The following is an 11,668-nucleotide window of genomic DNA, read 5'->3' as shown; positions in this document are numbered from 1 at the left end:
ACCAACCCGTGAGAGGACAGGAATCACATTGTGGGGGCCATTTATTGGTAGGGTTGCATATGGTTAGACTTGGGCTCACGGGCGCTTAAGACCGGTAACCAACCCGTGAGAGGACATGAGAGCTTCCCGTTTACCATATGTGGATGATCAATAGGGTTGATGAGTCCGTAGTCAGGGACTATGAGGACTCTAGTGTGAAGGGTACTGGAAAGGATCGTCAGGGACGAGGAATGGACGTATCTGGATCTGACTTGATGTAACTAAGTAGAAGACTTGCATTTGGCTAGGTTTTTCCCTGACATGCACCGGTACTTATGCCAAATGGTTGTGAGAGAGTGTGTTGACTTAACCCCCTACCATGGTTAGTCCTGAGGGATGAAGGACCCATTACCAATCGGCTGCTCAAGACCGGTGAAATGATCCGTGAGAGAATCCAAGATATCTTAAATGGTTGAGGATGTGAGCGGACCTTCCTAAAGACGTACGGTGCTATGACTTAAAGCATGTCTGCCAATAGAGACCAGCATACATAGAGTTAGATTCATTCATTCATTGCTTGTCTCATATCATATTGCATTTATGTTTGTTCTGAAATCCTGCCATTTATGATATTATGGATTTAACTGCCTTACTGAGTTTCTTTGAAACTCATTCCTTTATTGTACAATGTTTGTTAGACTATCCTGCAGGTACTGAATACTATGACGGTTCCTATGAAGAAGCGCAAGGCGAGGAGGCATATCTCCAGGAAGGTGATTGCGGTTACCACAATTACACTGAAGATCCCGCGAGTGGTTATGCTCCGTACGATGCTTAGTCCGACCATTGAGTGGAAGCGTCCTTGTGCCATTTATGAGATTTACACTTATAAGGATGTTGTCTATAAAGTGGAGAACAATTTAGTTACCCATTGTACTTGCTACTCGGATTAGCTTTTGTCTAGTTTATTCTCTGTTCGAGCTACTTTTCCGCTGGTTGTAGAGTGGGATTTTTGCCTCACTTTACTTATCTGTCTGACACTCTGATTTTATCTATTATTCTGATTTATTTATGATTCATTCTTTCCTTATTGGATATATGGTTTATCTTCCGCACTTTTATTATGATTGTTCATGATTATGTTATTGTTTATGTGGGAGGTTGATCACTCGATACCTGATCTTCGGGCTGTGGATCACACTCTCGGGTATGCCAGATAGGGTACCGGCTGGGAGGACATGACACTTGGCCTATTCACCAATTAGACATACAAATTAATTTTGCATGGATTCCTAAATAAAACAGTTTACATGAAACAACCGCTAGGGTTTGCCGACTCTCGTCACCGTGATTATGTGCGTCATCTTCATAGATTTTATATGGACTGAAACAGCCCCTAGAGCTTGGTTTGATAGACTCAGTTCATTTTTATTGGAATATGGATTTGATGGATCTAAAACTGACACTTCACTTTTATCTATCATGGAATTTTCGTACACTGTATATTTTGACCTATGTGTGACATTATTGTTACTTGGGAGTTCGACTTGTTACTTACTTAGTTTATGACTACCATTCCCTTTGTATTTGTTATGAAAGATCTTGGTTCATTACATTAATTTCGAGGAATGTGTTTGTCTCCATTCTCTAATGGTCTTCATCACTCTCAACAACAGTACATTACAGATCTCTTTCACTTAGCGAACATAAGTGATTGCAAGCCTGTTACCAACCCTCTCTCTCCTTCTACATAGTTGAGCAAATTTTTTGGGGAGCTCATGGCCAATCCTACCTTATACAAGAGTATTGTGGGGGCCCTACAGTATGCTACCATGACTAGACCTGACATTCAGTTTGCCATGAACAAAGTATGTTAGTTTATGTAGAGTCCAACTCTTGATCATTGGTCTATTGTCAAAAGGATTCTTCAGTACTTAAAGGGTATTATCTCTCATGACATTGTTATCAATAAATCCTCCAACATGACATTAACAACCTTTTCCTGATGTTAACTGGGCTGGTTGCCTTGACGATCGCAAGTCCACTAGTGGTTATGCTATATCTTTGGGAACCAACATTGTCTCTTGGACCTCTCGCAAACAAACCATTGTGGCCTGCTCTAGTACAGAGTATGAATATATAGCCCTAGCCAATGCCATTGCTAAGCTCACTTGGCTCCAATCTCTTCGTCATGAGCTACATGTGTTTGTAGTTGATGCACCAATCCTTTGGTGTGACAATATTGGTGGAATCTATCTCACTACAAACTGGTTTTCCATGCTCATACCAAACATGTGGAAATTGACTTCCACTTTGTTCACGATACGGTTGTCAAAGGAAAATATTGGTGGAATCTATCTCACTGCAAACCTGTTTTCCATGCTCATACCAAACATGTGGAAATTGACTTCCACTTTGTTCATGATACGGTTGTCAAAGGAAATCTTCAACTTTGCTTTCTATCTACTAAGGATCAATTAGCTAATATCTTCACCAAGCCGGTCTCCACTCAACATTTCATTACTCTGTTGGCCAACGTCAAGGTCACTTCACCTCCCTTGTGTTTGTAGGTGCGTATTAGGGATATTTATGGCAAAACACCCAAAACCCTAACCGCCACTTCCTCTCAGGCTTATGTGGCTAAGGTTGCTCCTAAGAAGTTTGAAGTATATCAAACTCCTACTACTACACTCAGGATGGATTCAAAAAATGATATTCAAAAGGACTCTAACCGATCCAAAGAAGAGTTTGAGGTGGATTACAATTTCCCCAAAACCCTAGTTGATATTTTATGTAATCTCAAATTCTCATTTTCGTGTACATCCAAACTCTACAAGCATTGTAACGTAGGGAATCTAAATGATAACAACTACAAGATCCTAGAAGATTGATGAACAAGGAATCTGACTCTATGTAAGAAGTCATGTACACAACTCATTAACATAGTGGAAAAATCTCCAACTCTCCCGTGGACGTTGGTTCCATTCAACCGAACCAGGTAAACCTTGGTCTCGTTCTCTTTGTCTCTCTCTCCCCTCTTAATTGTCTCTCTCTCTCTTCACCATTGCCATGGAATCTAGCAATGTTTAGGGGGAATTTTATGATCACTTTTTATGTTTCTATTTATGAGGAAGAAAAATTTTTGTTTAGAGATGCTAAACCAACCTCCATAGGTAGTTACAATCCTTATTCTGATGAGAAATAAGGATTACCATAATGTTTTTCCCATATAGTTTAATAATAAAATATACAACCTTTATTGTCACGGTGATTGTAGCTATTGTTGTAACGATTATACTCTTATCTTCTTCCACATGGACAAAAACACCTTGCTTAAACATACAAAAAACACAAGAGTGAAAAAACAAAAGAAGAAAGGGCTGAGACAATTAGACATCTGATGAGTAAAAAATAACAGTCAACCGGGTCGGACCATGGTCGATTCAGCCATTCTGGTCGGGACCGGTTCAAGAATTAAAACCAGAGGTATTGTAAGCACTAAGGAACCTGACGGTTATAGAGGGGGATGTGATCCCATCAAACTTGGGATAGGTGATTGTTTCTTATATGCAAAATAACTAACTCAGATTAAGGGAGGCAAACCCTACAATTGGATGATTACAGATGAGACTCGTGAATGAATCCAATGGTCAAGAATAGGAGGTAAACCCTATAAACTAAAGCACAACGCATAGGACAGGTAACTGAATCGTTTCCCTCCATTGAATCTTTCAATTAAGCTCTACAACTCGTTAGAGCTCTTGGGTGGTGCTCCTACTGACTTAACCATCGGAGGTGGCTTTCGTACCACTGAGTTAGCCAACGTCTAACGTTTGTTTTGCAGGAATCTGAAGTCCTCCGACGGTAGGACAATTTTTGGACGCATCATTTGGCGCCGTCTATGAGAAACGGTTCAAAAAGAAATGGAAGATACCAGATCAATGCTTTATAGGAATTAAAGTCATATTCGCCCACCTCCTTTTGGTGGAAATCTTATTCCTCCAAGAGAGGATCCATCTCTACTGAACAAACAACACGATAAAGAAGAAATAATCGGGGGAGGACGTTTAAACGATCAGAATGGGGAGATCCAGATGATCCCAGTCATTTAGGAACAAATTAATCAAAGCAACAATCGATGAACCAAATGCAGGTTCAATTCCTCGAGATGCAGGCCCTACTCTGAACGATGGCAAGGCGTTTGACGGCCCCAAGGAACTCGAATCCTTATGATCATGACTAGACAAGAAAGCAGGCTTGAAGAGTGGAAAGGAGGTGTTCCCCAGTACGAGGACGTTCACCACGAAGAGAAAGGAACTAGATGGAGGGGCAAAATTTTTGACAACCCCCTAAAAGAAACTTAAGGCAGCAAGAGGATGAGGACGAACTACCAGGAATACGAAGAACCGGGAGCTCCCATGGAGAGATGACATTGGGGTTTGGGATCGATCACAAGGCAGTTGAATAGGGACCCTAACCCAACTTGAGAGAGGCGTCTAAACACATTCTACAACATCCCAACGTTCGAACAGGGATAGTGTGCAAACACCTAATGCTAGAGTTGTTTAGATTGATCAAAAATTGGCAAATATAAACCAAAGCTAGGAAAACTCTCAAGGGGAAAAAATCAGATGATGTATATTCAATCATCAGAAAAATCTCGTTCATTGATGCAATTTCCAGATACGAAATTCTTCATAATTTTAGTCTCTCAACCTTTTTCCTATTTGATGGGTGTGGAGACACAGTGGCCCATATAAATTATTACCAGCAAATGATGGCAGTAGCTAGGAATTCGGATGAAATTTATGCAAATTATTCGGGTCCTCACTGTGAAACCCAGCTCTAACCTTGACTCGAAAACCCTGTTGTTTGTAGGTCCGAAGACCCGAAGTAAAGGAAGAAGCCAACTATGAGCCATCTCAATGGAAGACATGGTGTTTGACCTAGAACCCATGGAAGGTGATGATGGTGTTCCATACTTGGAAGCTTTGACAGATTTGGAAATGAAATTGCACCTTGATGATGTTGAGACTAGTTAATGGACTTAAAGTGTAGTTGGACACGATTTGAAGGCATTCCTCTATACTAGGTAAGTCATATGTTGTGTTGGGAGAAGCTTATTGGATTTGGATTTGGTTTAGGCCCTCAATTCCCTGCTTTGGCCTTGCTAACATGCTTGGTCGACTGGGCCAGTCGACCAGCCAATCAACCAATAGGGTCAGAATCTGCCAAATATTTTATATTAGGTCTTTTGGTGCTCTATATAATAGAAGTACGTGTTTCTTAGCCTCCTTTGTTTCTAAAATACTCAGAGAATGTGGGAAGCCTCTCTCAAAGCCTCTCCTTGGTGTTTGTGAAGAACTCTTGCAAGATCTCAAGTTCTTCATCTCTTGTTCATCTTCAAGGTTAGTAACTGATGCGTCCAAAATCTGCTCAGCCCTTGGATCTCCACGTGATGTCCTGCAAAACGAAAGCGTCAGATGTGGCCCGACCGCTGGGGTCAGGAGTCCACCTCCGAAGGCTAAGTCAGTTGATGAACTTAATCACAAACGGCTCTACTAGAAGCACAGAGCTAATGAATGAAGAAACGGGAAAGGTGATCTAGATAGCAGAACGCTGATAGTTTAGGTCTATCAGTATGTATCTGAACCTGAGTCTCAGATAGTATTCTTTTTGATCGATTGATCCCTCCCTCACCTTGTATGGTAGTGAGGTTTATATAGAGTGTACCTTCGAATCTCCTTCGTTGGATGCACTCGAGCCTTCTTCGGGTAGTCATTAGATCTTTATCAATAAGATCCGTTGAGCGATAGACTTCTACTAGTTTGGGCTAGTAGAGGACTCCTGAGATAACCGTTAGGTTATGCGATAGTTATCCCTTTGATGATGATTATCCACAGCCGTCAGTTTGAGTCTGCTGTCATCAGGGTGATTACCCTAATCCATAAGTAAGATTAGGGCACGCTTGCAACCGAATAATCTTTCTTCTTCAGCAAGCCATTTTCTGGATCCGGTTCGCTCGGGAGAGATTCGGTTTTCTCCGTCTCGACCGGGGTCGAGGGTCGGACCAGGTATGAACCCGGTCAGATCATAAACTCTCCATATCATGAGCCCCCCAGACCAAGCTTTCGGTCGATCCCGAGGGCTTGGTTTTTAACTGGGTTCGTCGTCAGGTGATGATCTCTGCGTGCTTCATTAAATGTCATATCACATTTAATGCGGTGGTCACTTTTCCTCGAGCGTTGTGAGTGTAAGGCCACATGTCTTCATTGCAGTTGATCTGTCGTGGCTCACGTCATCCAAGCGACGGTTTCCGAACGCCTATTTCGGATTCGTGAGTTCAAACTTTCAAAACGTCTTTGAATCTTGATCGTTGATTTTGAATCAATCTCGATCGTTCAGATTCCCGAACACTCGTGCGGGAGTTTTAAAAGCGGTTCGTTGTCTTCGTAGATTTCATTCTTCCTGTCTGGAATTTGAACCTTTGTCGTCTGCTTCGCGCCTTCCTGCTCTCAAGCTTCCGTCTCACTGAATAAGTAAGTTTACTGGTCTTTTCCTTTTGTAGTTTACTGAAACGAGTAATGGCGGACGATAGGGCTTCTTTAGTTCCCCATGCTGGTGATAGCAGTGATGCTTTTGCCTCTCCTGCTCCCGAACAGTCGGATAGTGATAACAAAACCCTAACCGTCCTCTGGCAGGAGTTTGCTGAAGTTTCTCAAAAAGGTTTTGAAAGAAAAACCGAAACTTCCCCTGTCCTTGTCGAGTCTGGATCTTCCAAGATCGTTGATTCTTCTAGGCAACCTCAAACCTCCGGGTCCAATGGTGGGCCTGGCTCTGTTCCTTCCATTTATAATGGAGAAACCCTTCTTTCAGCTGTCCAAGATTTTGACCTTCCTTCCTCCTATCGGGTTAGGGCTCCCCACCCACGATGAGAGGGTTGATTCATCCCTTTCGGGTGAATTTTCTCTGTACATAGATGCACTGGAAAGCGAGGTTTGCTTTCCCTTTTTTAATCCTTTATTCTCCATGAGTTTTGAATCAGTGGAACATTTGTCCCGGAATGCTCCTCCCCAATAGCTGGCGTCTCATCGTCGGCTTCTTGGGTTTGTGTTTTGAGCTTGGCATCACGCCATATCTTTCTCTTTTTGTACATTTTCATGTTCTTTCTATCTCCCATCCTCCCGGATGGGTCTTTCTTTCCAAACGCAATAACGCTGAACTTGATTGGAGGGGCAGCATCCTTGTCAAAGGAACTTGCCCTTCTAACCACAAAAGATGGCGCGAACGATACTTTTTTACGTCGAGCGCCTCCATCAGATCTTAACTTCCCGACCACCTGGAGGAGGTTTACTTCTTCGTCCGAAAGTAACCGGGGCCTTCCCTTATCCAAAGAAGACGAGGCAGCCATCAGGAAGATCAAATCCATTCCGTGGTATCAAGAGATACATGGATATGAAATGGAGTATAACTCCATCCTTCAGTACTGGGGCTTGGCTCATTGTGAGCTTCTAACCATCATCCTTTGATTTGGCTGAAGAGATATGTCTTGAATTCCGATTCTTGTCCTTCTTCTTTGCGGTGCCTCCCCGAACGAACCACGAAAGCTGCGGGTGAAGGCCGCTAGGGCCGTTGTGACAGCCGAACAACGATCGCCCCGGGGTCTTGACTGCAGATCAAGAGGCTTCTCTTCCCTCTCTCGACCCCTCTTACAGGGGTATCAAGAATATCAGGCCTGTAGCTGATGCTTCGGGTAAAGGGAAGAAACCAATGGTGGAAAGGGCTACCGTCTCCTCCTCCGTCCGAACCAAGAGGAGGCATGACACAATTGATGCTCCCTCCAACAAAAAATCCAAAGCTTCGACGGATGGTGAGGAAGTCTTCATCCCCCAGTGGACCCTGAAGATGACCGACAGGGTTACTCGGGATCCTGAGAAAGCTGCAGAGTGGAGCTCCCTCGGTCTTGCTCCTTCGATCGCCGAGAATTTGAAGCTCCGGATGACACCTCCCTTGTTAGTCAATCTACAAGGTAACGGTCTTCTTGCTTACTTATGTTTTCATAATTTCTTATGACTTCTTCGATATCTTCCGTCTTCCCGGGAATGCTTTGTGTTGAGCTTTTATCAACACATGGAAGCATTGAGCCGGGTTGGTCGCACCAGCTCCTTCTTTGCAAACTTGTGAAGAGAAATTGGCCAAGGCCAATTCCGAAATAGACCATTGATTGCAGCTACGGTGGAGCTGCGAGAAAAAGCATGAGGAAGAAGTGATCTCCCTCAAGGAAACTCTTGAAGCTTCAAGAATTCGCGTCTCTGCTGCCGAGCGCGAGGCCAGGAAGCAAAAGGCAGCTGCTACGTTGTTTGGTGACAGCCTTGAGATCAAAAGTAGGGATCTCGAAGAACATCTGAAGTTGGCAATCCCTAGCAAGCCTGAGCATATAAAGCCAGACCTTCGGAAGGAGTGCATTCGGAAATACCTAAACAACGTACCTTTCTCCGAATTGCTAGGTTTCTACAACATTCAGGCTTACCGCATGGGGCAGAACGACGTTTGGGAGCAGATCCTTGGAACGATCCCCGACTTCGACACTGCTCCTTTTCGTGAGGTATGCCACCCAGAGGTCTTCGGGAAAGTTGGTATGGATCTCCCAGACTAGGCTCAGGGAGTAGATGATCCTTTTCCAGCTGACCCTCAATATGAGGCATATCTAGATGACGAGCCGGCACTTCCAGAGGAGAAATCACAAGCCGAGTCTCAAGTTGTTGCTGTAGAGGATTCAGCCGATGCCACTCTTGAGGAAGGCTCTTCTCATGGTCCTGAGAAAAGTCATCCCGACCAAGGTCCCTCGGGCAACAATGAAGAAAAGGCTTAGGGAGTTGTTCTTTTGTAAAGATATACCCTCAATATAATGAATAGACATTTCTTTATTCATGTTGGCCTCAAAATTTCCCCGTCTCTTGTCGAAGTATTGCCTTGAATATCAAAGTATTAATGATAAAACTTATCACTTAACTCTTCATTCTTCGCCGAATAATGATCTTGTAGAAATATTGTGAAGATGCGTTTCGGGAAGATGCGTTAATCTTCCCCACTACTTCATTTATTGCAAAGTCCGCACGTTTCCCTTCTGCGAAGTTCAAACGTTTTCTTGCTTTTGTGTACCATTCACTGTTTCCAATGAATCGGAAATACATCCATTATTTTAATGGCAGTGCGACGATTGGAGGTTTCTCTGCATCAGGTGCTCGCTTCCACATGTTTCCATGTGGCATTCCTTCGACCGTCGATCTTGCTTTTTGCGGATTTCGAAGCGTCGTTTCGATCTGGGTCGTCGGTTGTCCTTAGCCTTCAACCGTCGTCTTATACCTGAGGCTATTTAAAGCCTTCGTGGGTACTCTCCATCTATCCTGACTTCTGCAAGATAGATTTGCTAAAGTGCCAAAGCAACCTTTCGTCCTTCGGCCTGCCTCCATATTCCTCGTACTCCAACGACAGCTCTATCCATTTCTGAACAAGTGAGTTTTTTGATTTCTCATCCCTTTTCCCTCTTCCCCCCGAAGTAAACTGCTGCTAGTTATACTTGGGGTTTAGTTTGTGGTGCTGTCGGAAGCTTTAGAAAACTAGGGTTTCCCCATTGTTCTTTGTCGTTTATTTCTCGTCGGCTGATACGGCTGTTTTTTTTTTTTTTTGCATAGTGGCTCTCAAGATCAACCCAGACTTTATCAGAGCAAAATCTCGTAAGAATAGCGTTCCGTCGGTGGTGGTTGGGGCCAGTGCGGTGGTTTCAACTAGTGAATCCTCCAAGTGTAAGGCGACTGCTGGCGGTGAATCTTCAAGTCAGATTCCTGCAGCTTCTGTTGATGCCGTCCCTGCGCCTCCTTCGCCCGAAGTGACCGCTCGTCTTTCCCAGGAAGATCTTAATCACTCCGTTGCCGATGGTGCTGCCGGCAATCCTGGCTGGTGAGCTTGTTGGTGAGCTTTGTCGGTGCACACCCCGAAGGAGACTCTTCGGGCATACGAGGCAACTATGTTGGCGTCGATGAAGGTGTGGCCCCAGCAGGTGCTGCTCCTATTTCTAACTCCAGTGCTTGTTTGGCATCCTCCTCCTCTCCTTCTGAGTTGGAGGATTTTGCTACCAGGAAGCGCCGTCGGATGACAAGTGATGAAGCTCATCCTTCTCTTGGTGTAGTTCGTCCTTCTCATCCTTCGCCTGAATTAGTGTCAAACGAGTTTGACAGAGCGTTGGAATGGTGTCTTGCTGCTCGAATGACTTCCGAGAGCGCAGTTCTTTCCAAACTTCCGGATGAAGTCTTTACGAAGTCCTTTGGTGATGTAAGTCTTTCTTCATTATCCTTTGATTTTGAAAAAATACTTCTCTGCTCCTCGCTAACTCGAAAGTTGTTTGCGGGAGTCTTCTTTGGTAACTTCCACAACCAAGTGGAAGCGGTTACTAGACTCGGTAGGTTGAGCAATGAAGTTTCTAGGCTTCGGGAAATCTCTGAAGCTAAAGATGTTGAGATTGCTCGCCTTCGGAATCTAGCTTGGGAGGTGGCGGGGAGAAAAGAATTCGATGATTGGTCGTCTTCGGTCGGACTTGGATGATGCCAGGGAGAAGATCCAGCGACTGGAGCGACAGTTGGAAAGTCAGGAGCTAAAGGATCTGAAACATTACCCGAAAGGCAAGCTGTCGTTCCTTTGCCCGAATCCCTTCCAACTGATGTTCCACAGAGCTGCGTCTTCAAGTATTTACACGGTAAGCCTTTTGTTGATATGCTGAATGCTTATAACTTGCGGGCGTACCGGGATGGTGAGAACGAAGTATGGGAATCAATATTAAGGAAAGATCCTCATTTTGATACGACTCCCTACGGTCTTGTTTGCCATCCTGAAGTATTTACCGACACGGGTATTCCTCCTCCCGATTGGACCAAGGATAAGATTGATCCTCCACCTTCCGATCCGGATATTATGCAATATCTGGAAGATTCTCCTGTTTATTCGCCGCTAGAAGAAGTCAATTATGACGAGCTTGTGCCGAATGCGAGTTTGGTCGAGGACCATTCTTCTCCTGGACAAGCTGGACAAAGAGTATGAAATTGCGGAGGATTTTCTGAATATCGAAATATTTTTGTAATCCTCATTTCTTCTCTTCTTTTCCTTGACTCCTCACCAATGGTTGACTCATATGTTTGTTAATAAGAAATTACTTTATCTTTGAACTTTGCTAGCCACCTGAATCGCCGTTGCATTAGGTCTTAGTTGTCTGAAACAATGCCTATACTTAAGGATTTCCGGAGAAATACAATAAGTCTGAGAAGGAACTCACTCGGGTTTTAAACCGATGCCTTATACTTAAGGATTTCCGGAGAAATACAATAAGTCTGAGAAGGAACTCACTCGGGTTTTAAACCGATGCCTTATACTTAAGGATTTCCGGAGAAATACAATAAGTCTGAGAAGGAACTCACTCGGGTTTTAAACCGATACCTTATACTTAAGGATAATTCAAAAATTCAATAAGTCTCGAAGGAACTCACTCGGGTATCAAACCGATGCCTTGGAAAAGGAACTCACTCGGGTATCAAACCAATGCCTTGCAAAAGGAACTCACTCGGATTTTTGAAAGTTTGAAAAATTTTCCATAAGCGTTGCAGTGTTGAAGGACCCACACGAATTTTCATCCGATGCC

This window comes from Hakea prostrata, chromosome 5 (genome assembly GCF_041222555.1).
Source record: "Hakea prostrata isolate BN-2017 chromosome 5, UWA_Hpros_2, whole genome shotgun sequence".
Classification (NCBI taxonomy): Eukaryota; Viridiplantae; Streptophyta; class Magnoliopsida; order Proteales; family Proteaceae; genus Hakea; species Hakea prostrata.
The sequence above is the reverse complement of the archived record's forward strand: the minus strand, read 5'-3'. Positions refer to the sequence as shown.